The following is a 27,716-nucleotide window of genomic DNA, read 5'->3' as shown; positions in this document are numbered from 1 at the left end:
AGCAAGAGCCACGTCTGTGGCGCCACAGGTGGCTCAGCTGCACAGGAGGGGAGGAAATGGAGTGAGAGAGCTACAGTGATAGGGGATTTTATCATACGGGGTACAGATAAGCATTTCTGTGGCCGCAAATGTGACTCAAGGATGGTATGTTGCCTCCCTGGTGCGAGGGTCAAGGATGTCACGGAGCAGCTGCAGGACATTCTGAAGGGGGAGGGTGAACAGTCAGAGGTCGTGAGACACATTGGTGCCAGCGACATAGGTAGAAAGAGGGATGAGGTACTGCAACAAGAATTTAGGGAGCTAGGTAGCAGATTAAAAAACAGGACCTCAAGGTTGTAATCTCTGGATTACTCCCAGTGCCATGAGCTAGTGAGTATAGGAATGGGAGGGTAGAGCAGATGAATACGTGGCTGAGGAGATGGTGCAGGAGGGAGGGCTTTAGTTTCCTGGATCACTGCGTCTGTTTCTGGTAAAGGTGGGACCTATACAAGTTGGACGGATTGCACCTGAATCGGAACGGGACCAACCTCCTTGCTGGGAGGTTTACTCGTGCTGTTGTGGGGGGGGGGGGGGTGTTAAACTAATTTGGCAAGGGGTTGAGATACAGAGTGGAGGTACAGTAGGGGGTGATGCACAGTCAAATATTGAACAGAAACAGAGTCAGTCTGTTAGGCAGAGCAAATAATGTTAAGGCACAAGTGAAAAATGCAAGGCAGGATTGCATCTATTTTAATGCAAGTTAATGCATTTTACTAGTAAGGCAGATGAATTGAGGACATTGATTAGCATATGGCATGATGATATTATTGCTATCGCAGAGACATGGTTGAGGGACGGGCAGGACTGGCAGCTCAATATTCCAGGGTATAGAATCTTCAGGCGTGACAGGAGAGGGGATAAAAGATGAGGTGGTATTGCACTGTTGATCAAGGAGTCAATTACTGCAGTAAGGAGGGATGATATCTTCGAAGGTTCCTCAAATGAGGCCATATGGATAGAATTTAAAAACAAAAAGGGGGCAATTACTTGACTGGGAGTGCACTACAGGTCTCCATACAGTCAGGGAGAGATAGAGGAGTAGATATGTAGGTAAATCACAGAGAGGTGTAAAAATAATAGGGTAATAATAGCAGGGGATTTCAACTTTCCTAACATCAACTGGGATAGTCTTCCTGCCAAAGACTTAAAGGGGGCGGAATTCTTAAAATGCACACAGGAAAGCTTTTTGAGCCAGCACTCTGAAAGTCCTACAAGAGAAGGGGCAGTACTGGACCTAATCCTAGGGAATAAATCTGGACAAGTGGTAGAAGTGTCAGTGGGGGAGCATTTCAGGGATAGTGACCATGACTGTAAAATATAAGGTAGCTATGGAAAAGGACAAAGACGGACCGGAAATAAAGGAACTTAATTGGGGGAAAACTGATTTCATTATGATAAAACAGAATCTGGCCAGAGTGGACTGGGAGCAGCTACTTGCAGGAAAGTCTACATCAGACCTGTCAGAGCCATTTAAAGAGGAAATCGTGAGAATTCAGAGCCAACATGTACCCGTTAAGGTAAAGGGTAGGATCAACAAGTCCAGGAAACCGTGAATGTCAAGGGATATAGAGGATTGGATCAGGATAAAAAAAAGGAGGATTATGGCAGATTCAGAGCACTGAAAACAGCGGAGGCACTAGAGGAGCATAGAAAGTGTAGGGCGGTACTTAAAAAAGTAATTATGAGAGCGAAGAGGGGACATGAAAAAACACTGGCGGGCAAGATAAAGGAAAATCCTAGGGCATTTTATCAGTAAATTAAGGGCAAGAGGATAACCAGGGAAAGAGTGGGGCCCATTCGGAACCAACGTGGCAATCTGTGTGTGGAGTCGGAGGATATAGGTGCGATTTTAAATGATTACTTTTCATCTGGGTTCACTACGGAGAAGGACGATGTCGGTGCAGAGATTATGGAGGGGGATTGTAATATCCTTGAACATATTAGCATTGATAGGGAGGAAGTATTAGCTGTTTTAGCAGGCTTAAAAGTGGATAAACCCCCAGGCCCAGATGAGATGTATCCCAGGCTGTTATGTGAGGAAAGGGAGGAGATAGCAAGGGCCCTGACACAAATTTTCAAATCCTCTCTGGCCACAGGAGAGGTACCAGAGGACTGGAGGACAGCGAATGTGGTACCATTATTCAAAAAGGGTAGTAAGGATAAACCAGGTAATTATAGGCCAGTGAGTCTAACATCAGTGGTTGGGAAACTATTGGAAAAAATTCTGAGGGACAGGATGAATCTCCACTTGGAGAGGCAGGGATTAATCAGGGATAGTCAGCATGGCTTTGTCAGGGCGAGATTGTGTCTAACAAACTTGATTGAATTTTTCAAGGAGGTGACTGGATGTGTAGATGAGGGTAAAGCAGTTGATGTAGTTACATGGATTTCAGTAAGGCTTTTGATAAGGTCCGGAGATTTGTTATGATGGTAAGAGCCCATGGGATCTTGGGCAATTTGGCAAATTAGATCCAAAATTGGCTTAGTGGCAGGAGGCAGAGGGTGATGGTCGAGGGTTGTTTCTGCGAGTGGAAGCCTGTGACTAGTGGTGTACTGCAGGGATCGGTGCTGGGACCCTTGCTGTTTGTCATGTACACTAATGATTTAGACATGAATATAGGAGGTATGATCAGTAAGTTTGCGAATGACATGAAAATTGGTGGTGTCGTGAATAGTGAGGAGGAAAGCCTTAGATTACAGGACGATATAGTTGGGCAGGTAAGATGGGCAGAGCAGTGGCAAATGGAATTTAACCCTGAGAAGTGTGAGGTGATGCATTTTGGGAGGACTAACAAGGCAAGGGAGTATACAATGGATGGTAGGATCCTAGGAAGTACAGAAGGTCAGAGGAACCTTGATGTATTTGTCCATCGATCACTGAAGGCAGCAGCACAGGTCGATAAGGTGGTTAGGAAGGCATCTGGGATAGTTGCCTTTATTAGCCGAGGCATAGAATATAAGAGCAGGGAGGTTATGATGGAGCTGTATAAAATGCTAGTCAGGCCATAGCTGGAGTTCTGTGTATAGTTCTGGCCACCACACTAGAGGAAGGATGTGATTGCACTGGAGAGGGTGCAGAGGAGATTCCCCAGGATGTTGCCTGGGCTGGAGCATTTCAGCAATGACAAAAGACTGAAAAGGTGAGGGTTGTTTTCCTTCGAGCAGAGAAGGCTGAGGGGGCAACTGATTGAGTTATACAAAATTGTGAGGTGCATTGATAGAATTGATAGGAAGACACTTTTTCCCTTAGTGAAGGTGCCAATAACCAGGGGGCATAGATTTAAGGTAAGGGGCAGGAGGTTTAGAGGGGATTTGAGGAAAAATTATTTCAGCCAGAGAGTGGTTGGAATCTGGAACGCACTGCCTGAAGAGGTGGTAGAGTTAGGAACGTTCACTACATTTACGAAGTATTTAGATAAACACTTGAAATGCCATAGCATACAAGGCTATGGTCAAGTGCTGGGAAATGGGATTAGAATAGGTAGGTGCTTGATGGCCGGCACAGACACGATGGGCCGAAGGGCCTCTTTCTGTGCTGTCTGACTCTTAGACTCTAATTGGTGATAAATCATTCCAACTGGTTTTAATTCTAATTGATTGTAAATGGAGTAATGTGGGAAGTAGATTCCTTTCTCATTTTATGAATTTATATTCCCTCGATTAAGTGGAAATCTATTCAGTTCTCACTCACAGGTGAAAAGCACCAGATTAATATTGTCCCACTTCCATCCTGATACATTCTCAAACCTAAGGGAGCAGATCTCAGCATCAGTTACAGCATCAGCCCCTTGATAGTGACTGTTCATCAGGATTGCTTTGGAACATAAGTGTTAATTCTCCCATTGTTTGAATTATTAGATAGATAGATAGATAGATAGATAGATAGATAGATAGATAGATAGATAGATAGATAGATAGATAGATAGATAGATAGATAGATAGATAGATAGATAGATTGAATGAATGAATGAATGAATGAATGAATGAATGAATGAATGAATACATGAATGAATGAATACATGAATGAATGAATACATGAATGAATGAATGAATACATGAATACATGAATGAATACATGAATACATGAATGAATGAATACATGAATACATGAATGAATACATGAATACATGAATGAATACATGAATACATGAATGAATGAATACATGAATGAATGAATGAATGAATGAATGAATGAATGAATACATGAATACATGAATGAATGAATGAATGAATACATGAATGAATGAATACATGAATACATGAATGAATACATGAATACATGAATGAATACATGAATACATGAATACATGAATGAATGAATACATGAATACATGAATGAATGAATACATGAATGAATGAATACATGAATACATGAATGAATACATGAATACATGAATGAATACATGAATGAATGAATACATGAATGAATACATGAATACATGAATGAATACATGAATACATGAATGAATACATGAATGAATGAATACATGAATGAATGAATACATGAATGAATGAATACATGAATACATGAATGAATACATGAATACATGAATGAATACATGAATACATGAATACGTGAATGAATGAATACATGAATGAATACATGAATACATGAATGAATGAATACATGAATACATGAATGAATACATGAATGAATGAATACATGAATACATGAATACATGAATGAATACATGAATGAATGAATACATGAATACATGAATACATGAATGAATACATGAATGAATGAATACATGAATACATGAATACATGAATGAATACATGAATGAATGAATACATGAATGAATACATGAATACATGAGCCATTTGGCCCATCAAGAACATGTTGCCTCGGCAAGAGCAATCCACCTCGTCCCTCCCCCATCTTCCCCGTATCCCTGAATTTTCTTTGCTTCATCTACTTGCCCAATTTCCTTTTCAAACCTCCGACTGAATCGGCCTCAACCACCCTTTCAGACAGTTCATTCCAGATCCTAACCCCTTGCTCGGTAAAAAAGTTCTTCCTGATGTCGTCTCTGGATATTTCGCCAATCACCTTAAACCTGTGTCCTCTGGCTCTCGTTCCTTCCACCAATGGGAACAGTTTCTTTTATCTGCTCTGTCTCCACCTTCATGATTTTGAAAACCTCAATCAAATCTCTCACCCTTCTACCAAAGCAAAATACTGCAGATGCTGGAAATCTGAAACTAAAACAGAAAATGCTAGAAATACTCAGCAGGTCAGGCAGCATCTGTGGAGTGAAAAACAGAGTTAATGTTTCAAGTCTGTGACCTTTCATCAGAATCTCTTCTCACCCTTCTATGCGCTAAGGAGAACAACCCCAGTTTATGGCCACGTGGTGAGGGGCTTGGGTGGTTCCCACTGTTCAACTCCCACCTGACAGCAGCAAGTGTTTTTGTTTTTAGGGTTTAACCCCTTTATGTTTTATTTGTCAAATAAACAGACCGCAACTGTTTTTCTTGTAGTTTTAAAACAGAAAATCAAGTCGTTATTGAACAATCCACCTTATTCCAAAAGTTTGTTGCATCTCACCTCTTCCAGGAGAAAGGGATTTCCCTCCATGTGGTGACCCACAATGGTCTAGCATGTGGCTACTTCATACCTTCTTTGTTTCAGAAGAACCCATTCAATTCAGGAATCTTTCAGGATGGACATAGGATGGGTGAATTTGAGACCTCTTAGCTTTGAAGGTATTCATTGTTCCATACAAATAGTGCGGCCATGTTTGAATGTACATGCAGCCATTTTTTGCAGCATTGTCCATTTTCTTGAAAAGGCAAAGTACATTTTTATAACTCTTCAGTTTTATTCTTTTTTACAATTGCATTTCTCATAAGCGTGACACCAGTTCATCCTTCTTTGGCCTCCCTGTCTTGAGAGACAATGGATAAGCGCCTGGAGGTGGTCAGTGGATTGTGAAGCAGCGCCTGGAGTGGCTATAAAGGCCAATTCCTGAGTGACAGACTCTTCCACAGGTGCTACAGATAAAATTGGTTGTCGGGGCTGTTACACAGTTGGCTCTCCCCTTGCGCTTCTGTCTTTTTTCCTGCCAATTGCTAAGTCTCTTCAACTCGCCACACTTTAGCCCTGCCTTCTTGGCTGCCTGCCAGCTTTGGCAATCACTGGCAACTGACTCCCATGACTTGTGATCAATGTCACAGGACTTCATGTCACGTTTGCAGACGTCTTTAAAGCCGCCACATGGACGGCCGGTGGGTCTGGTACTAGTGACGAGCTCACTGTACAATGTGTCCTTGGGGATCCTGCCATCTTCCATGCAGCTCACATGGCCAAGCCATCTCAAGCGCCATTGGCTCAGGAGGGTGCATATGCTGGGGATGTTGGCCGCCTCGAGGACTTCTGTGTTGGAGATACGGTCCTGCCACCTGATGCCAAGGATTCTCCGGAGGCAGCGAAGATGGAATGAATTGAGATGTCGCACTTGGCTCACAAACGTTGTCCAGGCTTCGCGGCCGTAGAGCAAGGTACTGAGGACACAGGCTTGATACACTCGGACTTTTGTGTTCTGTGTCAGTGTGCCATTTTCCCACAGTCTCTTGGCCAGTCTGGACATAGCAGTGGAAGACTTTCCCATGCACTTGTTGATTTCTGCATCGAGAGAGAGGTTACTGGTGATAGTTGAGCTTAGTTAGGTGAACTCATGAACCACTTCCAGAGCATGGTAGCTGATATGGATGAATGGAGCATTTCTGACGTTCTGTCCCATGATGTTCGTTTTCTTGAGGCTGATGGTTAGGCCAAATTCGTTGCAGGCAGCTACAATCCTGTCGATGAGTCTCTGCAGACACTCTTCTGTGTGAGATGTTAATGCAGCATCGTCAGCAAAGAGGAGTTCCCTGATGAGGACTTTCCGTACTTTGGTCTTCGCTCTTAGAAGGGCAAGGTTGAACAACCTGCCACCTGATCTTGTGTGGAGGAAAATTCCTTCTTCTGAAGACATGAACACATATGAGAGCAGCAGGGACAAGGAGATCCCAAACAGTGTAGGTGCGAGAACACAGCCCTGTTTCACGCCACTCAGGATAGGATATAGGGGTCTGATGAGGCACTGCTCTGCTGAATTGTGCTTTTCATATTGTCATGGAATGAGGTGAAGATACTTAGTAGCTTTGGAGGGCATCCGAACTTTTCTAGTAGTCTGAAGAGACCACGTCAGCTGACATAAGGACATAAGAACAAAAGAACTAGGAGCAGGAGTAGGCCGTCCGGCCCCTCGAACCTGCTCCGCCATTCAATGAGATCATGGCTGATCCTTTCGTGGACTCAGCTTTACTTACCCGCTCTCTCACCGTATCCCTTAATTCCTTTATTGTTCAAAAAGATATCTACCTTAGCTTTAAAAATGTTTAATGAGGTAGCGTCAACTACTTCACTGGGCAAGGAATTCCATAGATTAACAACCCTTTGACGAGGTCAAAGGCTTTGGTAAGATCAATGAAAGCAACGTAGAGGGGCATCTGTTGTTCACGGCATTTTTCCAGTCGCTGGTGAAGGGAGAACAGCATGTCAATGGTGGATCTCTGTGCTCGAAAGCCACACTGTGCCTCAGGGTAGATGCGCTCAGCCAGCTTCTGGAGCATGTTTAAAGCGACTCGAGCAAAGACTTTCCCCACTATGCTGAGCAGGGAGATTCCACGGTAGTTGTTGCAGTCACTGCAGTCACCCTTGTTCTTATAGAGGGTGATGATATTGGCATTGCCTATGTCCTGTGGTACTGCTCCCTCGTCCCAGTACAGGCAAAGCAGTTCAGACAGTGCTGATAGTATAGCAGGCTTGGCACTCTTGATTATTTCGGGGGTAATGCCGTCCCTCCCAGGGGCTTTTCCGCTGACTAGAGAATAAATGGCATCTCTGAGTTCCAATTTTGATGGCTGTACGTCCAGCTCGTCCATGACTGGCAGAGGCTGGGCTGCATTGAGGGCGGTCTCAGTGACAACATTTTCCCTGGAGTACACTTCCAGGTAGTGCTCAACCCAGAGGTCCATTTGCTTGCATTGGTCAGTGATTGTGTCCCCTGATTTAGATTTGAGGAAGGCGATCTTCTTGATGGTTGGGCCAAAAGCTCTCCTAATGTCATCATACATTCCACTGATGTTTCCGGTGTGAGAGGTCAGCTGAATATGACTGCATAGGTGTTGCCAGTAGTCATTTGCGCAGCGCCTGGCTGTTCTTTGTGCAACGCTTCCGGCTGCTTTAAATGCTACGGATGTTAACTCGTTGGGGGCTTTCTAGTAGTCTGAAGAGACCACGTCTGCTGACGAGGTCAAAGGCTTTGGTGAGATCAATGAAAGCAATGTAGAGAGGCATCTGTTCACGGCATTTCTCCTGTAGCTGGCGAAGGGAGAACAGCATGTCAATGGTGGATCTCTGTGATCGAAAAACAAACTGTGCTTCAGGGTAGACACGCTCAGCCAGCTTCTTGAGCCTGTTTAAAGCAACTCGAGCAAAGACTTTCCCCACTATGCTGAGCAGGGAGATTCCACGGTAGTTGTTGCAGTCACCGTTCAGCAGTGCAATGCACTTAGCGGCTATGACAGGTTCCAGCTCTTCAATGTGAGATTGAAACCAGTCTGCATTCCGCTTCATACGTTTGCCATAGGTGGTCATTGCTGAGTCATAGATGGCATCTCTGATGTGGGCTCACTTGGTCTCTGCATCCCCTGTAGGAGTGTTTTGAAGGGCTTTTTCAAGTGAATTTAGAAACTTATGTAACAGCTGTGGATAAGAAATTCTACTAGTGTTGATGCGCGGGCGGCCCTTCTGCTTGGAGTGATGTAGCTTCTTTGGTTTGAGTCTAACCTTGCTGCACACCAGGGAGTGGTCACTGTCGCAGTCCGCACTGTGGAAGCTGCATGTGATTTGAACGCTGTTTAAAGAGGCTCGCCTTGTGACGATGAGGTCCAGCTGGTGCCAACGACGTGTTCTTGAGTGCCTCCAAGAAACCTGGTGACAGGGTTTAGTGTGAAAGAACAAGTTGGTGATGCAGAGGGTATGATAGGTACACAACTCAAGCAGTCTCTGTCCATTCTCATTCATCCTTCTAATGCCATAACGCCCAAGGCAGGAGGACCATGAGTCATGGTCGCCCTCAACCCTGAAATCATTCCCATAAATCTCTTCTGCACGCACCACCCAACTCTCCCCCAAGGCCTTCACATCCTTCCTCACGTACGGTGTCCAGAATTGGACACAAAACACCAGTTTAGGATGAACCATATGTTATAGAGGTTCATTAAAATGTCCTTGCTTTAATACACTATACCTCTATTTATTAAGTTCTGGACACGTGTAGCTTTTTAATTCCTTTCTCAAACTTCCCTGCCACCTTCCATGAGTAGTGCACATATACCCACAGGCCTCTCTGTTCCACCACTCCCTTTAAAACTGTACCTTTTAGATAATATTGTCTCACTCTATTTTTCCTCCAACCGGCACTACTGTGTGCATAAAATTTCATCTGCCACATCTCTGTCCATTCCACCAGCCTGTCTATGACCTATTGAAGTCAATCACTATCTTTTTTTTAAATTCATTTTTGGGATGCAAGCATCACTGGCAAGGCCAGCATTTATTGCCCATCTCCAATTGTCCTTGAGAAGGTGGCGGTGAGCTGCTTTCTTAAACTGCACCAATCCATGTGGTGTGTGTACCCCTAACACACCCCTTTTCGGGAGGGAGTTCCAGAAATTTGACCCAGTGACAGTGAAGGCTATATTTCCAAGTCAGGATGGTGTGTGACTTGGAGGGAATCTTGCAGGAGGTGGTGTTCCCATGTCTCTGCTGCACTTCTTGTCTAGGTGGTAGAGGTCGTGGGTTTGGAAGGTGCTGACAAAGGAAGCTTGGTGAGTTGCTGCAGTGCATCTTGTAGATGGTCCACACTGCTGCCACTGTGCGTGAAGGGAGTGAATGGTGGATGAGATACCAATCATGCAGGTTGCTTTGTCCTGGATGATGTCGAGCTTCTTGAGTGTTGTTGGAGCTGCACCCATCCAGGCAAGTGCAGAGGATTCCATCACACTCCTGACTTGTGCCTTGCAGATGGTGGACAGGCTTTGTGGAGTCAGGAGGTGAGTTACTCGCCACAGAATTCCCAGACTCTGATCTGATCTTGTAGTCATAGTGTTTATGTGGGCAGTCCAGTTAAGTTTCTAGACAGTGGTGACGCCCAGATGTTTGTTGATTGTGGGGGATTCAGTGATGGTAATGCTGTTCAATGTCAAGAGAAGACAGTTACATTCACTTTTGTTGAAGATGGTCATTGTCTGGCACTGGTGTGGCACGAATGTCACTTGCCATTTTTCAGCCCAAGTCTGAATGCCGTCCAGGTCTTGCTGCATGTGGGCACAGAGTGCTTCAGTATCTAAGGAGTTGCAAAAGGTACTGAACACTATCCAATCATCAGTGTACATCTCCCTTCTGACCATCCCCTCTCATTGTATATTGGAGGGAAGGTCATTGATGAAGCAGCTGAAGATGATTGGGCCTCGGACACTACCCTGAGTAAAACCTGCAGCAATGTCCTGGGGCCAAGATAATTGGCCTCCAACAACCACTGCCCTTTGTGCTAGGTATGATTTCAATCAATGGAGAGTTTTCCCCTTGATTCCCACTGACTTCAATTTTGCCCAGACTCCTTGATGCCAAACTTGTTCAAATGCTGCCTTGATGTCAGGGGCAGACACTCTCGCCTCACCTCTCGAACTCTGCTCTTGTGTCCATGATTGGACCAAGGCTGTAATGAATCTGAGCTGAGTGCCTCTGGCAGAACCAAACTGAGCATCAGTGAGTGTGTTATTGCTGAGTAAATGCTGCTTGATAGCGTCGTCAATAACACTTTCCATCACTTTGCAGATGATTGAGAGTAGACTGATGGAGTGGTAAGTGGCTAGATTGGATGTGTCCTGCTTTTTGTGGGCAAGACATAGTTTTGCAATTTTCCACATTGTTGGTTAGATGCCAGGGTTGTAGCTGTACTGGAACATCTTGGCCAGAGGCACAGCTAGTTCTGGAGCACAACTCTTCAGTACTACAATCGATTGTTTTCAGGGACCATCGCCTTTTCTGTATCCAGTGCCTTCAGCCATTTCTTTATATCATGTGCAGTGAATTGAATTGGCTGAAGACTGGCATCTGTGATGCTGGGAACCTCAGGCAGAAGCCGAGATGGATCATCCATCGGCATCTCTGGCTGAAGACAGTTGCAAATGTTTCAGCCTTGTCTTTTGCACTGACGTGCTGGGCTCCTCCATCATTGAGGATGGGGATATTTCTGGTTCCTCCTCCTCCAGTTAGTTGTTTAATTCTCCACCACCATTCATGAATGAATGCAGCAGGACTGCAAAGCTTTGAATTGATCTGTTGGTTGTGGGATCTCTTACCTCTATCTGTTACACAGTTCACAGTACTTCCAGGTTTTATGTCAGCTGCACATTTTGAAATTGTGCCCTGTACACCCAAGTCCAATTCATGAATATATATCAAGAAAAGCAGTGGTCTGAGTACCTGTCCCTGGGGAGCAGCACTGTTTTCTTTCCTCCAATCAAAAAAAAACAACCGGTCACCACCATCTAGGTTTTCTCTCACTTATCCAATTTTATATACATGTCATCAGAGATCCTTCTCGTCCATGGGTTCAGTGTTGCTGACAAGTCTGTAATTATGCACTTTATCAAATACCTTTTTGAGAAAGCATTTTATCAAAATTGCATCACCCTATTCAACCCTTTATGTTATCAGCTCAAAAATATCAGTTACGTTAGCTGAATACGATTTATCTTTAACATGTCCTTTCTAACTTTCCTGAATTAATCCACACTTGCCCAAGTCACAGTTAATTTTGTCCTGGAATATCATCTTAAAACCTTTCACACCACTGAGGTTAAACTGACTGGCCTGAATCTGCTGGGTTTATCCTGACACCCTTTGAAAAGGGTGCAACTTTTTTAATTTTCCAGCCCTCTGGAACCACCCCCGCATTTAAGGAGGATTAGAAAATTACAGCCAGTACCGCTACAATTTCCACCCTTACTTCCCTAAGCATCCATTCAGACCTGATGACTCATCAATCTTTTGTCTAGGGAACCCCTCCAGTACCTCCTATTTATCAATTTTCCCACCACCCAGCATCTCAACTATCTCATCTTTCACTGTGAGTTTGACAAGATCTAATTCCTTGGTAAAGACAGATGCAAATTTCTCATTTTATAATTCAGCCATGTCCAAACATGGGCGGCACAGTGGCGCAGTGGTTAGCACTGCAGCCTCACAGCTCCAGTGACCCAGGTTCAGTTCTGGGCACTGCCCAGAGTTTGCAAGTTCTCCCTGTGTTTGCGTGGGTTTCCTCCGGGTGCTCCGGTTTCCTTCCACAAGCCAAAGACTTGCAGGTTGATAGGTAAATTGGCCATTAGCAATTGCCCCTAGTGTAGGTAGGTGGAAGGGAAATATAGGGACAGGTGGGGATGTGGTAGGAATATGGGATTAGTGTAGGATTAGTATAAATGGGTGGTTGATGGTCGGCACAGACTCGTTGGGCCGAACGGCCTGTTTCAGTGCTGTATCTCTAAACTAAACTAAACTAAACCTTTGTCTCATTTTTATCCCTAATCGTAGTGACCCTCCACCAACACTACCACCCTCAACCCGCCCCCTGCCACCTCTACATTGACAGAGAGATTAAAACTGAGACAGATTGACAGATAGGTAGACATAAATAAAAGCAAAATACTGCAGATGCTGGAAATCTGAAATAAAAACAGAAAGTGCTTGAAATATTCGGCAGGTTATTCAACATCTGTGGAGAGAGAGAAGCAGAGTTCACGTTTCAGGTCTGTGACCTTCCATCAGAACTTGCAAAGGTTAGAAATGTATTGGTGTGCTCTGAGTGTGAAGAAGGGAGTTTCGTAAGTGAATGAATTTTCGGGGTTAATCTCTCAAGACTTGTTTTTTTGTTTGGTTTACATTTAGCAATTAATTGAAATTCCTGCTTCAGATAAGAGGTAAGTTAGGTTTCTTGCAGTTTTAAACAGGGGTATGCTAACACTCTGAGTATCTGTAGCTCGATAATTAGTTAGCTAGCTTAAACTGGTTTCTGAGCTGCAGCAGAGCTCCAGCAAAACTGACACACCATTGTTTTCAGAGTATAAAATCAGGGGACTCTCAGTGCTACTTGTCTGCACTGAGTGCTGCTGGAGGGCACAGAATGTAAAGAAGGGAATTTAGTAATTGTGGGAATTCAATAAGCAGGGGAACATAAATTCAGAATAAAGTAAATTTGAGTGCCTAGAGTTTAGCGCTTGAGGGAGGGGCTCCTTTCTTTCTTTCTTTCTTTCTTTCTTTCTTTCTTTCAAAGAACAAACAACAGTACAGCACAGGAACGGGCCATTCAGCCCTCTAAGCCTGCGCTGATCGTGATGCCTGATCAAACTAAAACCTTCTGCACTTCCAGGGACTATATCCCTCTATTTCCACCCGATTCAAGTATTTGTCAAGATGCCTCTTAAATGTCGCTGTCGTGCCTGCTTCCACCACCTCCCCCGGCAGCAAGTTGCAGGCACTCACCACCCTCTGTGTAAAGAACTTGCCTCGCACATCCCCTCTAGACTTTGCCCCTCACACCTTAAACCTATGTCCCCTAGGAACTGACTCTTCCACCCTGGGAAAAAGCTTCTGACTATCCGCTCTTTCCATGCCACTCATGCCACTCATAACTTTGTAAACCTCTATCATGTCGCCCCTCCACCTCCGTCGTTCCAGTGAAAACAATCCGAGTTTATCCAGCCTCTCCTCATAGCCAATGCCCTCCTGACCAGGCAACATCCTGGTAAACCTCTTCTGTACCCTCTCCAAAACCTCCACATCCTTCTGGTAGTGTGGCGACCAGAATTGCACACAATATTCTAAGTGTGGCCTAACTAAGGTTCTGTGCAGCTGCAGCATGACTTGCCAATTTTTATACTCTATGCCCCGACCGATGAAGGCAAGCATGCCGTATGCCTTCTTGACTCCCTTATCCACGTGTTGCCACTTTCAGTGACCTGTGGACCTGTACGCCCAGATCTCTCTGCCTGTCAATACTCCTAAGTGTTCTGCCATTTTCTGTATACTTCCCACCTGTATTAGATCTTCCAAAATGCATTACCTCACATTTGTCCGGATTCTGTCTTTCTTTCTCCCTCCTTTTGCAGCCTCCAGTAGCTGCCTCTCTCTTCAGTGCAGGGGAAAAAATTGATTGGTGAGTAATTGGTAAGTTATTTTACTTCTCATTGCATTAAAAAGTTTTTAAAGTTACATGTTGGCAGGTCGGCTTGGCCAACTGGAATGTACGTCCTGCAGTATGTAAGAAGTCATGGATGCACCACGTGTCCTGAACAAAGACATTCGCAAGAAGTGTCACTGGCTGAAGAAGCTTGAGCTCCATTCTTAAAATACAGGAAAATATGCTCATATTTTAGCTGCATTGCCAACTAGAAAGATTACACCAATAACTATGATCAGCTGTTGTGAAAGCAGAGTGTTGGTGAACATGAGTCGATGTGTAATAGTTGCAATACCATGACAATCGCACAGATTTCATCACTCGTCCTGCATTGGTTTTCAAACATATGCAAGACAAACCTTGCAGCCAGAGGTTAGAGCAATTACACGGTGGAGTCACCTTTGCATTTGAAGGACTGCACCAAAAGCCAAAGATGGCAGGGGGGTGCTCTAGGGTGGCCCCACAGTGCAGCGAAGTCTCCCTGCTCGCTCTCCTCCAGGTTGTGCGGGCAAGGCCGGAGGTCCTTTTCATCAGTGATGGTAAAAAGAGCCCCTCCCACCTGAACAAGGAAATCTGGCTGGAGATGGCAGAGGAGGTGAGTAGTCATGGAACCATCCAGTGCCAAAGAGTTCAATGCCAGAAGGGGATTAACGAGAACTCCTACAGCCAACCGGGGCCCTCTAGGCCTCTTGCACACAGTGTACGAGTGCAAAGCTCATCCACAGCCAAAGGGCAATTAGATCAGCAGCCTTCCTCCAGTCAGGCTGCAAGCGCAGAGGTTGTACAGAGATGGGGCACTTGCCAGCATTTATAGAGAACACACTGACACAAATGAGAACGTACAGGTGTCACAGCATTGTAAATATGTTTTTTATGAAATGTTCCTCATCAACATGTGTGTCCTTTTCTCTGTGTGAATGATATGTGCCAGCATGTAGCGCCAATGTCACATCCCTTTGCACCATTGGACCGACAGGAGAGCCAATGTATGCAATAACATCATTGCTGTGCCACCATTGCTCATGATCGTCTCCACGGATGCTGTGACATGGTCATTGGCTCAGTCAGCAGCTGCCTCTAATGGTTTACACAGAGATACTGCAGATGTGGACTGGTGCACAGCAGGTGAGCGAGGATGATGTGTGGCTTGCAGAGCTCATGTCAGTTCCAATGGAGCAGAGAGCTTTTGTCTGATAAACCACTGCCGCACATCCTTAGCTCACTGCTGGCCCTGCATGCACAGCCTGGGTGCCATAAGCCCTTCACTGTGCCTTTCCTGTTGGAGAGCGTCCTCATCGTTTGAGGAGGAATCCTGTTGACGTCTCTCCTCATCAGGCCAGGCCTGCCCCCTATTGGGTGCATAGTTGCGCAGAGCAGCAGAGAAACGAGCTGACCTTTTCGGCCTGTATTACAGGACATCACCCTATCTATCCAGGCATTGGAAGCGCTCTTTCAGCATGCCAATCACCTGCTCAATGTGGGCTATTGTAGCTCAGTTGCTGGCACTGTATCTCTCCTCTGCAGCAGTGGTGGGTCTGTTACTGGTATCAGGAGCCATTTCTGCAAGGGATAGCCCTTGTCTCCAAGAGGTCACTCCTCTATCTGAGCCAGTTCAGTGAAGAGTGGTGGCAGTTAGGATGGCACAGGACCGAGGTGTCATGGCAGCTGCCTGAGAAGCAGGCACAGACTTGCATGAAGCATCCCTGCTTCACCTAGATTGAGAGGATTCCTTTAATGGTGATGTCTGCAGCTGGTAGCTGGTGGGAGGCCTGGTGCAGTCTATGAACCCTAAAACCTTTGGTTATCCGGCAATAGTGCCGAAACCGATGGCCCTCTGGGCCCAGCTGTGAGAGTCCATCCTAAAGCGAACATACTCACTGGCCCTCCGGTACCGGGCATCGGTGACCTCCCTGATGCAGCGGCGCACTGCTGACTGTGTGACTTCACAAAGGTCTCTGGTGGGCCACTGAAAAGCTGCAAAGGTGTCAAGCTTTGAGGAACAAAGGCATAGGATGTCCACTGAAGCCCATGGGCTGCAGGTCATCGTTGAGCAGGGCACAGAGACGTGTCGCCACCCTCTCTAAATGCACAATCGCCTCTGAAACCAGTGCTCTGACATCCGATGGCATGTCATGTGGGGCCTGTAGATGCACAGCAACCGTAATGGTGAGCTCCCCTTGGGGACTGCTGCTCACAACCGGGGGCCTCCACATGGATCACACCTGCCTGTTGGATTTGCATCCAGATTCCCAGGAGGAGAGGGTCACACTATGTAGGATGAGCCATTTCCATGTGATAAATTAAGTTGTATCCTTCATTTATTCAAAGGTTCCTAACAGAGCAGGGATTGTTGTTGACGAGTACATCAGGTATTTCATGGATCAACTATGTGGCGTGGAATGGCATTGCCCATCTTGGCCAACATGCAAAGTGGTACAGCATGAACACATCAAGATCCAACCAGCTGCATCGATTGCCTCCACCATCCAAATAACCTTAACCTTCCTATCCTTTCTGGCACTCTCACATACAGGGTGATGAAAGTGCCGTTGCTCCTTCATACACAAATACATGCAGAGCGTACACTGTTTACAGACAGAGACATGTACCTGCCTTCATACCTGCAGAGCTTTCCATCCAGTAATCCCAAGGGGAGCTCGCCATTACAGTCACTGTGCATCTACGGGCCCCAAATGACATGCCACCTCTTTTCCCTTCCAGAATGCAGAGTTGGACCCCTGTAATCCACCCCCCCTCCTCCTCCCTTCCAGAATGCAGAGTGAGACCCCTGTAATTCCCCTCCCTCCTCTCTTCCAGAATGCAGAGTGAGACCCCTGTAATCCCCCCCCTCCTCCTCCCTTCCAGAATGCAGAGTGAGACCCCTGTAATTCCCCTCCCTCCTCTCTTCCAGAATGCAGAGTGAGACCCCTGTAATCCACTCCCTCCTCTCTTCCAGAATGCAGAGTGAGACCCCTGTAATCCCCCCCTCCCTCCTCTCTTCCAGAATGCAGAGTGAGACCCCCCGTAATCTCCCCTTCCCTCCTCTCTCCCAAAATGCAGAGTGAGACCCCTGTAATCCCCCCCTCCCTCCTGTCTTCCAGAATGCAGAGTGAGACCCCTGTAATCCCTCTCCCTTCCAGAATGCAGAGTGAGAACCCTGTAATCCCCCTCCATCCTCCCTTCCAGAATGCAGAGTGAGACCCCTGTAATCCCCCTCCCTCCTCTCTTCCAAAATGCAGAGTGAGACCCCTGTAATCCCCCTCCCTCCTCCCTTCCAGAATGCAAAGTGAGACCCCTGAAAACTGAACTTACCTTCCGTAGTGAACCTTCTGCTTCTGATAACCCGCCAGCTTCTCTAATCATGAATGGGACGGCACGTGACGGCCGCCCGTTCTACATAATATGCGCAAGTGTGGAGCGAGCGGCAGCGGGATGCATAATCTGCAGAGGTAAACAGCGTTTTACATATTATAATTGGGGGGCCGCCGCTGAGCGCCGAGGGAGGGGTGGTTGGGGCGGTGGCCACACCGAAGTCTCCTACCTCCACCGTTGGTAATATGCGGCAGACCCTTCTCGACATTGCGGGTTGAGGCGGGCCTCTCCTCACTGAATTTTACCAGCCCCCATGCCATGACCCATGGCATTGAGCAGCCAGTAAAATTCATACTTTGTTATGAACACTGAACCTTGTAACATTATAATATTTAAAACAATCGTGACTTTTAAATGTTCAAGTTGGAGTTCTGAAGATCAGGTGACCTCACCTCCACTCTGCGAAAGGTTACCAGGGCAACAGAGAACACAGATCAAAGACTTTCTTCTGAAAAACAGAGATTGCAGGACGAATCCCTGAAGAACAATGGTTTTGGCCCTCCCAGATGTTTGGGTTGTAAAACAAGAGTCAGTAAATCAAAAGATATCAATGTGCCAGGCAGCTGAGAGCAATGGAAAGGCACAAGTGTCTTTTTTGAAACTAGACCTCTAATGTCTGCATTTTAGAACAACACAATAACTTGCGACTGCTGCATCCATATAAATTTAACAGACTTTCCAAAGGCACACCGACCTGACGTCCGGGGACAGCGGCAGACCTGAATGAAATAGGGCTGAAAACCTGTAAATAAAGAGTGGGGCTCGAGGCCCTTCACCTACCTGACGTCCGGGGACAGTGGCAGACCTGAAAGGAACAGGGCTGAAAATCTAAAAATAAAGAGTAGGGCTCGAGGCCCTTCACCTACCTGACGTCTGGGGCGGTGGCGGACCTGAAAGGAACAGGGCTGAAAACCTATAAATAAAGAGTGGGGCTCGAGGCCCTTCACCTACCTGACGTCCGGGGACAGTGGCAGACCTGAAAGGAACAGGGCTGAAAATCTATAAATAAAGAGTAGGGCTCGAGGCCCTTCACCTACCTGACGTCTGGGGCGGTGGCGGACCTGAAAGGAACAGGGCTGAAAACCTATAAATAAAGAGTGGGGCTCGAGGCCCTTCACCTACCTGACGTCTGGGCGGTGGCGGACCTGAAAGGAACAGGGCTGAAAACCTATAAATAAATAGCGGGGCTCTAGGCCCTTCACCTACCTGACGTCCTGGGGCGGTGCCGGACTCTCTGACTGTTCTTGCGCCCGCTCTGTTTGGATATAGTAAAAAAAATAAGAATAGTGACATCACTGAAATCCTGGATGCTGATTGGTCGGTGGGCAGCAGCTGTTATTGTCTGGGGATAACTGTGATTGATTGGAGTTAAAAAAAAGGTTCCTTTTAAATTAAAACCCGAGGATATCTCCCTGAAAATTTTTAGTATTTACTGGCTATACTCGTGCTGATTGCATGGAGTGAGGCTGAAAGTCAAATGTGGGTATTTTAATTGGCTGGGGGCGGTGGAAGTTGCTCTGTGCTCTTTTTCTGCCTCAGCCTCAAAGGTACAGGGGATAAAAGTTGATTGTAAATAGCTGGAAAGTTATTACACTAGCAAGTTTTTTTTTCTCATTGTAAAAGTAAGTAATGGCGGGGCAGCTTGGCCAAGCGGAATGTCCCTCCTGTGCAATGTGGGAAGTCGTGGAAATGCCATGTGACCTTGGTGAACATGTCTGCAGAAAGTGTCTCCGGTTGAAGAAGCTTGAGCTTCAGGTGTCAGAGCTCGAGCGGCGGCTGGAGTCACTACGGTGCATCCATGAGGTGGAGGACTACCTTAACCCTAACCCTAACTTGTCAAGCCAGTGCCGAGGTGAGCACAGTCGGGGGTGACTTGGCAGATGCCGGACGGACAAGAAGTCAGGGCAGGTAGTGCAGGAGTCCCCAGCGGACATCCTACTTTCTAACCACTATTCAGTTCTGAGTACCGATGAGGGAGAGGGTTCCTCTGGGATGGAGAAAAAGGGACAAGAGGGCAATAGTGGTAGGGGATTCTCTGGTTAGAGGAACAAATAGGCACTTCTGTGGTCGCAGATGTGATTCCAGGATGCTATGTTACCTCCCTGGTGCAAGGATCTTGGATCACTGAGCAACTACAAAGTATTCTGGAGGGTGAGGGTGCACAGCCGGAGGCCGTGGTCCATGTTGGTACCAATGACATAGGTAGAAAGAGAGATGAGGTCCTGCAAAAATAATTTAGGGAGCTAGGCAGTAGATTAAAAAGTAGGACCTCAAAGGTTGTAATCTCTGGGGTTCTTCCGGTGCCACGGGCTAGTGAGTATATGAATAGGAGGTTAGAGCAGATGAATGCATGGTTGGGGAGATGGTGCAGGAGGGAGGGCTAGGGAGTACTGAGGGTCAGAGGGACGTTGGGGTGCTTGTCCATAGATCACTAAATACAGCACATAAGGTAGATAAGGTGGTTAGGAAGGCATATGGGATACTTGCCTTTATTAGTCGAGGCACAGAATATAAGAGCAGGGAGGTTATGATGGAGCTGTATAAAATGCTGGTTAGGCCACATTTGGAGTACTGTGTACAGTTCTGGTCGGCGCACTATAGGAAGGATGTGATTGCAATGGAGAGGGTGCAGAGGAGATTCACTGGGAAGTTGCCTGGGCAGGAGCACTGCAGTTATGAAGACAGACTAGATAGGTTGGGGTTGTTTTCCTTGGAGCGGAGAACGCTGATGGGGGACATGACTGAGGTATACAAAATTATGAGGGGCATTGATAGGATAGATAGGAAGAAACTTTTTCCCTTAGCAGAGGGGTCAATAACTAGGGGGCATAGACTTAAGGTCAGGGGTAGGAGATTTAGAGGGGAATTGAGGAGGAATTTTTTCAGCCAGAGGGTGGCTGGAACACACTGCCTGAAGGGGTGGTAGAGGCGGGAACACTCACGACATTCAAGAAATATTTAGATGAGCACTTGAAATGCCATAGTATACAATGCTACGGTCCAAGTGCGGGGAAATGGGATTAGTTAGGATGGGTGCTTGATGGTCGGCGCAGGCGCATTGCAGAGGAGATTCACTAGGATCCCGAAGGGTCTGTTTCTGTGCTGCAAAACATTACGACTCTATGACACAGGCCGTAAGTGAAGAAACCAGCGGCTTTTGGCCTCAAGGCAGGCTGGAAGAATGGAACTCAGCAGTTGCAGCCTCACACAGGCTGTAAGAAAGACAACCAGCAGCAGCAGATCAAGAAAGAGAGAGAGAGCAGACACCTGCTCTCCGACGCCTGTTGCAGTAAAAGGCTTTGAAGACCTGAACCTGTTTTGAAAGTCGAAGCTTGTGGGGAATAGAGGACCAGTGGAATCACCAGGAAACACCTTATTCATGGGCGTCCAGGTCAGAAATGCTCAGATAAGTGAATGAAGAGGACACTGATTTTTGAAATAGTCTGGGAGATCCAATTCATTGCAAATGGGAAGAATTTTGGACCTTTAACCACAAAGGATTTCTCCATCAAAAAGAACCAGGTAACATATAAGTTTGGTGTGAGGTTTTCAAATATTGTCATAAATAGCAAAACTATATTTCTTGTTAATTTGGGGTAACAGCTACTTAGTTTAGTTGTTATAACAAGGGTCTCAAAACGTGAAATCTTGTGTAATTCTTGAAATTGTTCTTGGAGTTCATATCTCATACTGTTTATGTTAACGATCTCAGTGAGGTCAGAACAACTTGTATTGGAATGAAGTGACGATCAATCTGCTGAGATGATCTGTGGTGGAGCCTCAAGTATTCATAATATTTATTGATGACTTCGATTAGATAATAATGAACTTGAGAACCATCTATCCAAGTTTGCAGAAGACACAAAGGGCTGCATCTTAATTCACAAAAACAAACAAGTTGGGGTTGTGCCAAAGTTTAGATGCAAAGAATCTGAAACAGGAACCCAACATGGTCACAGAACAGCAGCAGAATCCAGGGGATTAAAAGCTCAGCATGTCCAAGGGTTACTGATCAGGAGCGAGACCTTGGTAATTGTCCCACCATATCCCAGTGTAACTGATTCCGATTGTAACTGAACAAGCTGAGAATTGATCTCTTTGGTTTGCATGGCACCAGTCAGTGTGTTTACTTTCAGTGCACCAGGGGAGACCATTATTCTGCCCAGGGATCCACCATATTGATATTCCTGCTCCCATCCTGATGTATAATGTCCCTGCCACATATGACCATGTGTAGGGTCAATGATTGTTTATTTTTTGGAGTAAATCCGGATCACATGTGCACAATCTTTAGGGTCTCAGAGTGTGACAGCACTTTAAGGATTATAGAAATTGAATGATGTTTGACCCAGAAATGAGTGAAGAATATTCTCTGGGGCTAAACTACATGGTTTGGTCTCATTGGCTGAATTTAAAGTCCACCCTGTGAATTGGAGAGAAATGTACTGAAATTACAGAACACATTATATCACAGAAATATCGGGAAACCTGTAAATAACCTTTTCTCACTGCACCCAATGCTGTCAGACTGTAGATTTCACTCAGTCTGTTCTTCCCTGGACTCTGGGGAGATTCACTTTCCATTGTGCAATATCTGGCTAAATATAATTCATGATATTGCAATGTGTTGTGTAAAAGGGATTAACGGAATCTTTTTGTTCAGTCACTGTAAGTAATGTCAGTCTCCTTGCCCCATAATTATGTCAATGGAGATTTCTCCTGCCTTACATAAAGGTCTTCGCACAGTTATAGAGTCAGTAAGAGTTTGGTCTCCAACACAAACTGGGATCCACAGAAATGGAAAGAAAGAATTGGATTTATTCACTGGAAGATTTGGTTGTTCAGGCACTTGTGGGTATACAGAAGATTTATTATCTCACCCTCGCTGTTATTGGTGTCCCTGGTAAGTTTTATGTCTCGGGAGCAATAGAGTAAACACATTAATTCTATTCCTTACTCTGTCAGTTGCTGCCAGTGTTCCTTGAAAGTAACCATACCTTTATTTCATTATGTAAATGTTGTTTAACTGTAAACACTATTTTCATTGTGCAAGTTTTCACATCCAACATTTTTATGTATTCAATTTATTCTCCTTGCTGTGTGACTGAGTACATTGTTCCCTCGACAATGTTACTGGGTGATTTATTTGATGAACAGTCTGCTCTCTGCATTGAGTCCTGGGAGTAGATTTTACTCTTTCCCATCTGGGTGTGAAACAGCACCTGAAGAGGGCGGTGCAATGAAAAGTGATGGAGAAGGATTGCACGTCCTTTACAGAACCAGCCTGATATTCATTGCACTGAGTTCAAGAGGAGGATAATCAGGTGGGTTTTATTCCTGGTGAAGGGTCTGTCCCCCACCCTGATTATCATTGTGCACACTGGACAGGAGCTGCTTAATTAGTATAAAGTGTAGACATGGCTTTTCGGATAATTTAAGGTCTATTGGATAAGATTAATGATATAGAATTTCAATTGGTGATAAATCATTCCAACTGATTTTACTTTCAATTGATTGTAAATGGAGTAATGTGTGAAGTAGATTCCTTTCTCATTTTGTTAATTTATATTCCCTCAATTAAGTGGAAATCTATTCAGTTCTCACTCACAGGTGCAAAGCACCAGATTAATATTGTCCCACTTCCATCCTGATACATTCTCAAACCCGAGGGAGCAGATCTCAGCATCAGTTACAGCATCAGCCCCTTGATATTGACTGTTCATCAAAATAGCTTTGTAATATAAGTGTATATTCTATTGTGTGAATTATTAGATATTTAGATAGATAGATAGAATGGTTACAGCACAGGAAGAGGCCATTTGGCCCATCAAGAACATGTTGTCTCTGCAAGAGCAATCCACCTCGTCTGTCCCAAATCTTCCCCGTATCCCTGCAATTTCTTTCTCTTCATATACTTACCCAATTCCCTTTTCAAACCTCCGATTGAATCAGCCTCAACCACCCTTTCAGACAGTTCATTCCAGATCCTAACCCCTCGCTTGGTAAAAAAGTTCTTCCTCATGTTGCCTCTGGATATTTTGCCAATCACCTTATCCCTGTGTCCTCCGGCTCTCGATCCTTCCACCAATGGGAACAGTTTCTTTCTATCTGCTCTGTCTCCACCTTCATGATTTTGAAAACCTCTATCAAATCTCTCACCCTTCCACCAAAGCAAAATACTGCAGATGCTGGAAATCTGAAACTAAAACAGAAAATGCTGGAAATACTCAGCAGGTCAGGCAGCACCTGTGGAGAGAAAAGCTGAGTTTCAGGTCTCTGATCTTTCATCAGAATCTTTCTCACACTTCAATGCACTAAGGAGAACAAGCCCAGTTCTCCCTGTAACTGAAGTCCCTCATCCCTGGAGCCATTTTCATAAATCTCTTCTACACTCACCACCCACCCCTCCCCCAAGGCCTTCACATCCTTCCGAAAGTGCGGTTCCCAAAATGGGGCACAATACACCAGTTGTGGCTGAGCCAGTGTTTTATAAAAGTTCACCATAATTTCCATGTTTTTATATACTCTGCCTCTATTTATAAAGTTCAGGACCCGAATAACTTTTGAATTCCTTTCTCAATGTGCTCTGCCACCTTCAATGAGTTGTGCACATTTACCCCGAGGCCTCTCTGTTCACCACACCCTTTAAAACTGTTCCCTTTAATTATTATTGGGCTGACTTTTACAGGGCCCTGACGTCGGGCCGCAGTGGGGGATGATGGGGGGGAGTGGGTGGGGGTAGAAAATGCTTCCAGCAGAGGCCCGCCATGGGCCTTGACACCTGGAAGGTCCAGCTCGATATTGCCAGCGGCAGCAAGGCCTCGTGGCTGCCCCCTGGCCGCTCAGCGACGGGAGCCAAATTTCAATATGTTATTTCATTAAAATACTTAACCACCCCCGCCATCCATCCCAGAGTGATCTTGGTGCAGGTGGCCGGCACTCCCGTGTCTTTGGATCCCCATCAGGGGATCCGAGGTGGAACATGGGTGTGGCGTGGGGGGTGGGAGAGAAGTTAAGATTTCAGTGTGGTGGTGAGGGGCGCGGGGTCAAACTAATGTGACTGATGGAGGGGATGGTGAGAAGTTTATGAACTGTGGGGTGGGAAAGGTCAGGTGCACAAGGTAAGCATTTTATGGGGGGAGAGGGTAAGGAATGAATTCTGTGGTTATTGGGGGAGGGGGCAAGGAGCAAGAAATGTTTATTTAATTTTTTCAACACAATTTTAATTCACTATATCTTTAAGTATTAAAATTAAATGGAAGGACTCGAAGCCCTTTAAAAATGGTATCAGCACCTGTGTACAGGATGCTGACACAATTACTGGGGACAGACCACCTAATCCCATCCACATCATCATGGGTGGAATATGCCCCGGCCATTTAAATGAGCCGCCGCATTTAATATCACGACGGCTCCGTGACGTGCGGTCCACGTGGGCGGATCACCATAGTTTACGTCCGCCGTCGATTTCAACAGCAGACATGTAAAATGCAGCCCATTGTTCACACTGTTCTTCCTCCAACATGTATCATTTGGCACGATTGTGTGTTAAATTTTATCTGCCACATCTCCGTCCATTCCATTTGCCTGTCTATGACCTGTTGAATTCATAGAGATGCAGAATCATTTACGGCACTGAAGGAGGTTATTCGTCCCATTGAGTCTGTGCCGGCTCTCTCCGGACAAATCCAGTCAGTCCCATTCCCCTGTTCGATCCCCGTATCCCAGCAAGTTTATTTCCTCAATTGCCCATCCAATTTCCTTTTGAAATCATTGATTGTTTCCACTTCCACCTCCCTCATGGGCAGTGAGTTCCAGACCATTACCGCTCACTGTGTACAAAAGTCCTTCCTCACATTCCTCCTGCATCTCTTGTCCGAAACCTTCACTCTGTGTCCCCTAGTCCTTGTACCATTAGTTAATGGGAACAGTTTTTCCTTGTCGAGCTTATCTAAGCCTATCATGATCTTGTACATCTCTATTAAATCTCCCTTCAATCTCCTTTGCTCCAGGGAGAACAACCTAACTTTGTAACTAAATTCCTCCATCCCCAGAACCATTCTGGTAAATCTTCTCTGCACCCTCTCAATGACCCTCACATCTTTTATAAAGAATGGTGACCAGCACTGGATGCAGAGCTCTAGCTGAGGCCGAAGCAGAGCTTTGCAAAGGTTCAGAATAACTTCAGAAAGTTCTGGAAATACTCAGCAGGTCTGGCAGCATCTCATCAGAACTTCTGATGAAAGGTCACAGATCTGAAATGCTAACTCTGCTTTTCTCTCCACAGATGCTGCCCAATCCGCTGAGTATTTCCAGTATTTTGCTTTTATTTCAGAATAAGTTCCCTGCTTTTGTACTCAATTCTTATGAAGCCCCAAATCCCATCTGCTTTGCGAACCATTCTCTCAATATGTCCTGCCAACTTCAAAGGTTGATGTACATACACCCCCAGGTTCCTCTGACCCTCCACACTCTGTAGAACAGGGCCATTAATATATATTTCCTCACCCTATTCCTTCTGCGAAAATGCATCACTTCACAATTCTTCGTATTTTAGCTTTTTGTAATCCCACCATTGTGTTGTTCAAAAAGTAATTTCATTTTTTCTGTTACATTAAGTTCCTTCATGAAGGAAATAACCATTTACTAATATACACTGGGGAACTGACCCAAACTGCAGTTATCCAGGTAATGCAGAAATTTTTTTTTTAAAACACAACAAAGGTAAGGGGGAATATTTTTCACAAAGTTTGCAAAGGAAAATAATGGCTCATCATTTCATCTTAATCTTCAAAATTGTTGTGCTGTAAGTGTGTTTATCACTATCCATTTTTTATTCATTTTTAGGATGTGGGCATTGCAAGCAATGCCAGTATTTATTACCCATCCCAAATTGCCCGTGAGAAGGTGGTGGTGAGCTGCTTTCTTGAACCGCTGCAATGCATGTGGTGTATGTACCCCAACACACCCCTTTTAGTGAGGGAGTTCCAGGATTTTAACCCAGTGACAATGAAGGATATATTTCCAAGTCAGGACGGTGTGTGACTTGGAGAGGAGCTTGCAGGACGTGGTGTTCCCATTGGTCTGCTGCCCTTCCTCTCATTTGGTAGAGGTCACAGTTTGAAAGGTGCTGACAAAAGATGTTTGGTGAGTTGCTGCAGTGCATCTTGTAGATGGTACATGCTGTTGCCACTGTGCACTGGTTTTGCAGGGAGTGAATGTTTAAGGTTTTGGATAGGATGCCGATTAAATGGGCTGCTTTGTCCTGGATGGTGTTGAGTGTTGTTGGAGCCGCACTCATCCAGGCAAGTGGAGAATATTCAATGCCACTCCAGACTTCTGCCTTGTAGCTGGTTAACAGGCTTTGAGACTCGGGAGGTGAGTTCCTCGCCACAGAATTCCCAGCCTTTGACTCACTCTTGTAGTCACAGTATTTATATTGCTGGTCCAGTTAAGCTTCTGGTCAATGGTAACCCCCAGGATGTTTGTTGATGGTGAGGGATTCAGTGATGGCAATGCAGTTGAATGTCAAGAGGAGAGGGTTAGATTCACTTTTGTTGGAGATGGTCATTGGCTGGCAGTGGTGTGGCACGAATGTCACTTGTCACTTATCCGTCCAAGCTTGAATGTTGTCCAGGTTTTGCTACAAGTCGGCATGGACTGCTTCAGTCTCTGAGGAATTGTGAATTGTACTGATCATTGTGTAATTATCAATGAACACCCACCTTCTGACCATCCCCTCTGATCTTATGTTAGAGGGACGGTCATTGATGAAACAGCTGAGGATGAGTGGGGCCAGGCTACTACCCTGAGATAAACCCATGGTGATGTGCTGGGACTGAGATTATTGGCCTCCAACAACCATAATCTTCTTTCTTTTCTTTGTGTTAGATATTATTCTAACCAGTGGAGTATTTTCCCCTGATTTCCGTTGACTTCAATGAGACTCCTTGATGCCACACTGGGTCAAATGCTGATCTGATGTCAAGGGCAGCAACTCTCACCTCACCT

This window comes from Heterodontus francisci, chromosome 40, assembly GCF_036365525.1.
Source record: "Heterodontus francisci isolate sHetFra1 chromosome 40, sHetFra1.hap1, whole genome shotgun sequence".
NCBI classification, from domain to species: Eukaryota; Metazoa; Chordata; class Chondrichthyes; order Heterodontiformes; family Heterodontidae; genus Heterodontus; species Heterodontus francisci.
This window is presented reverse-complemented; position numbering follows the sequence as displayed.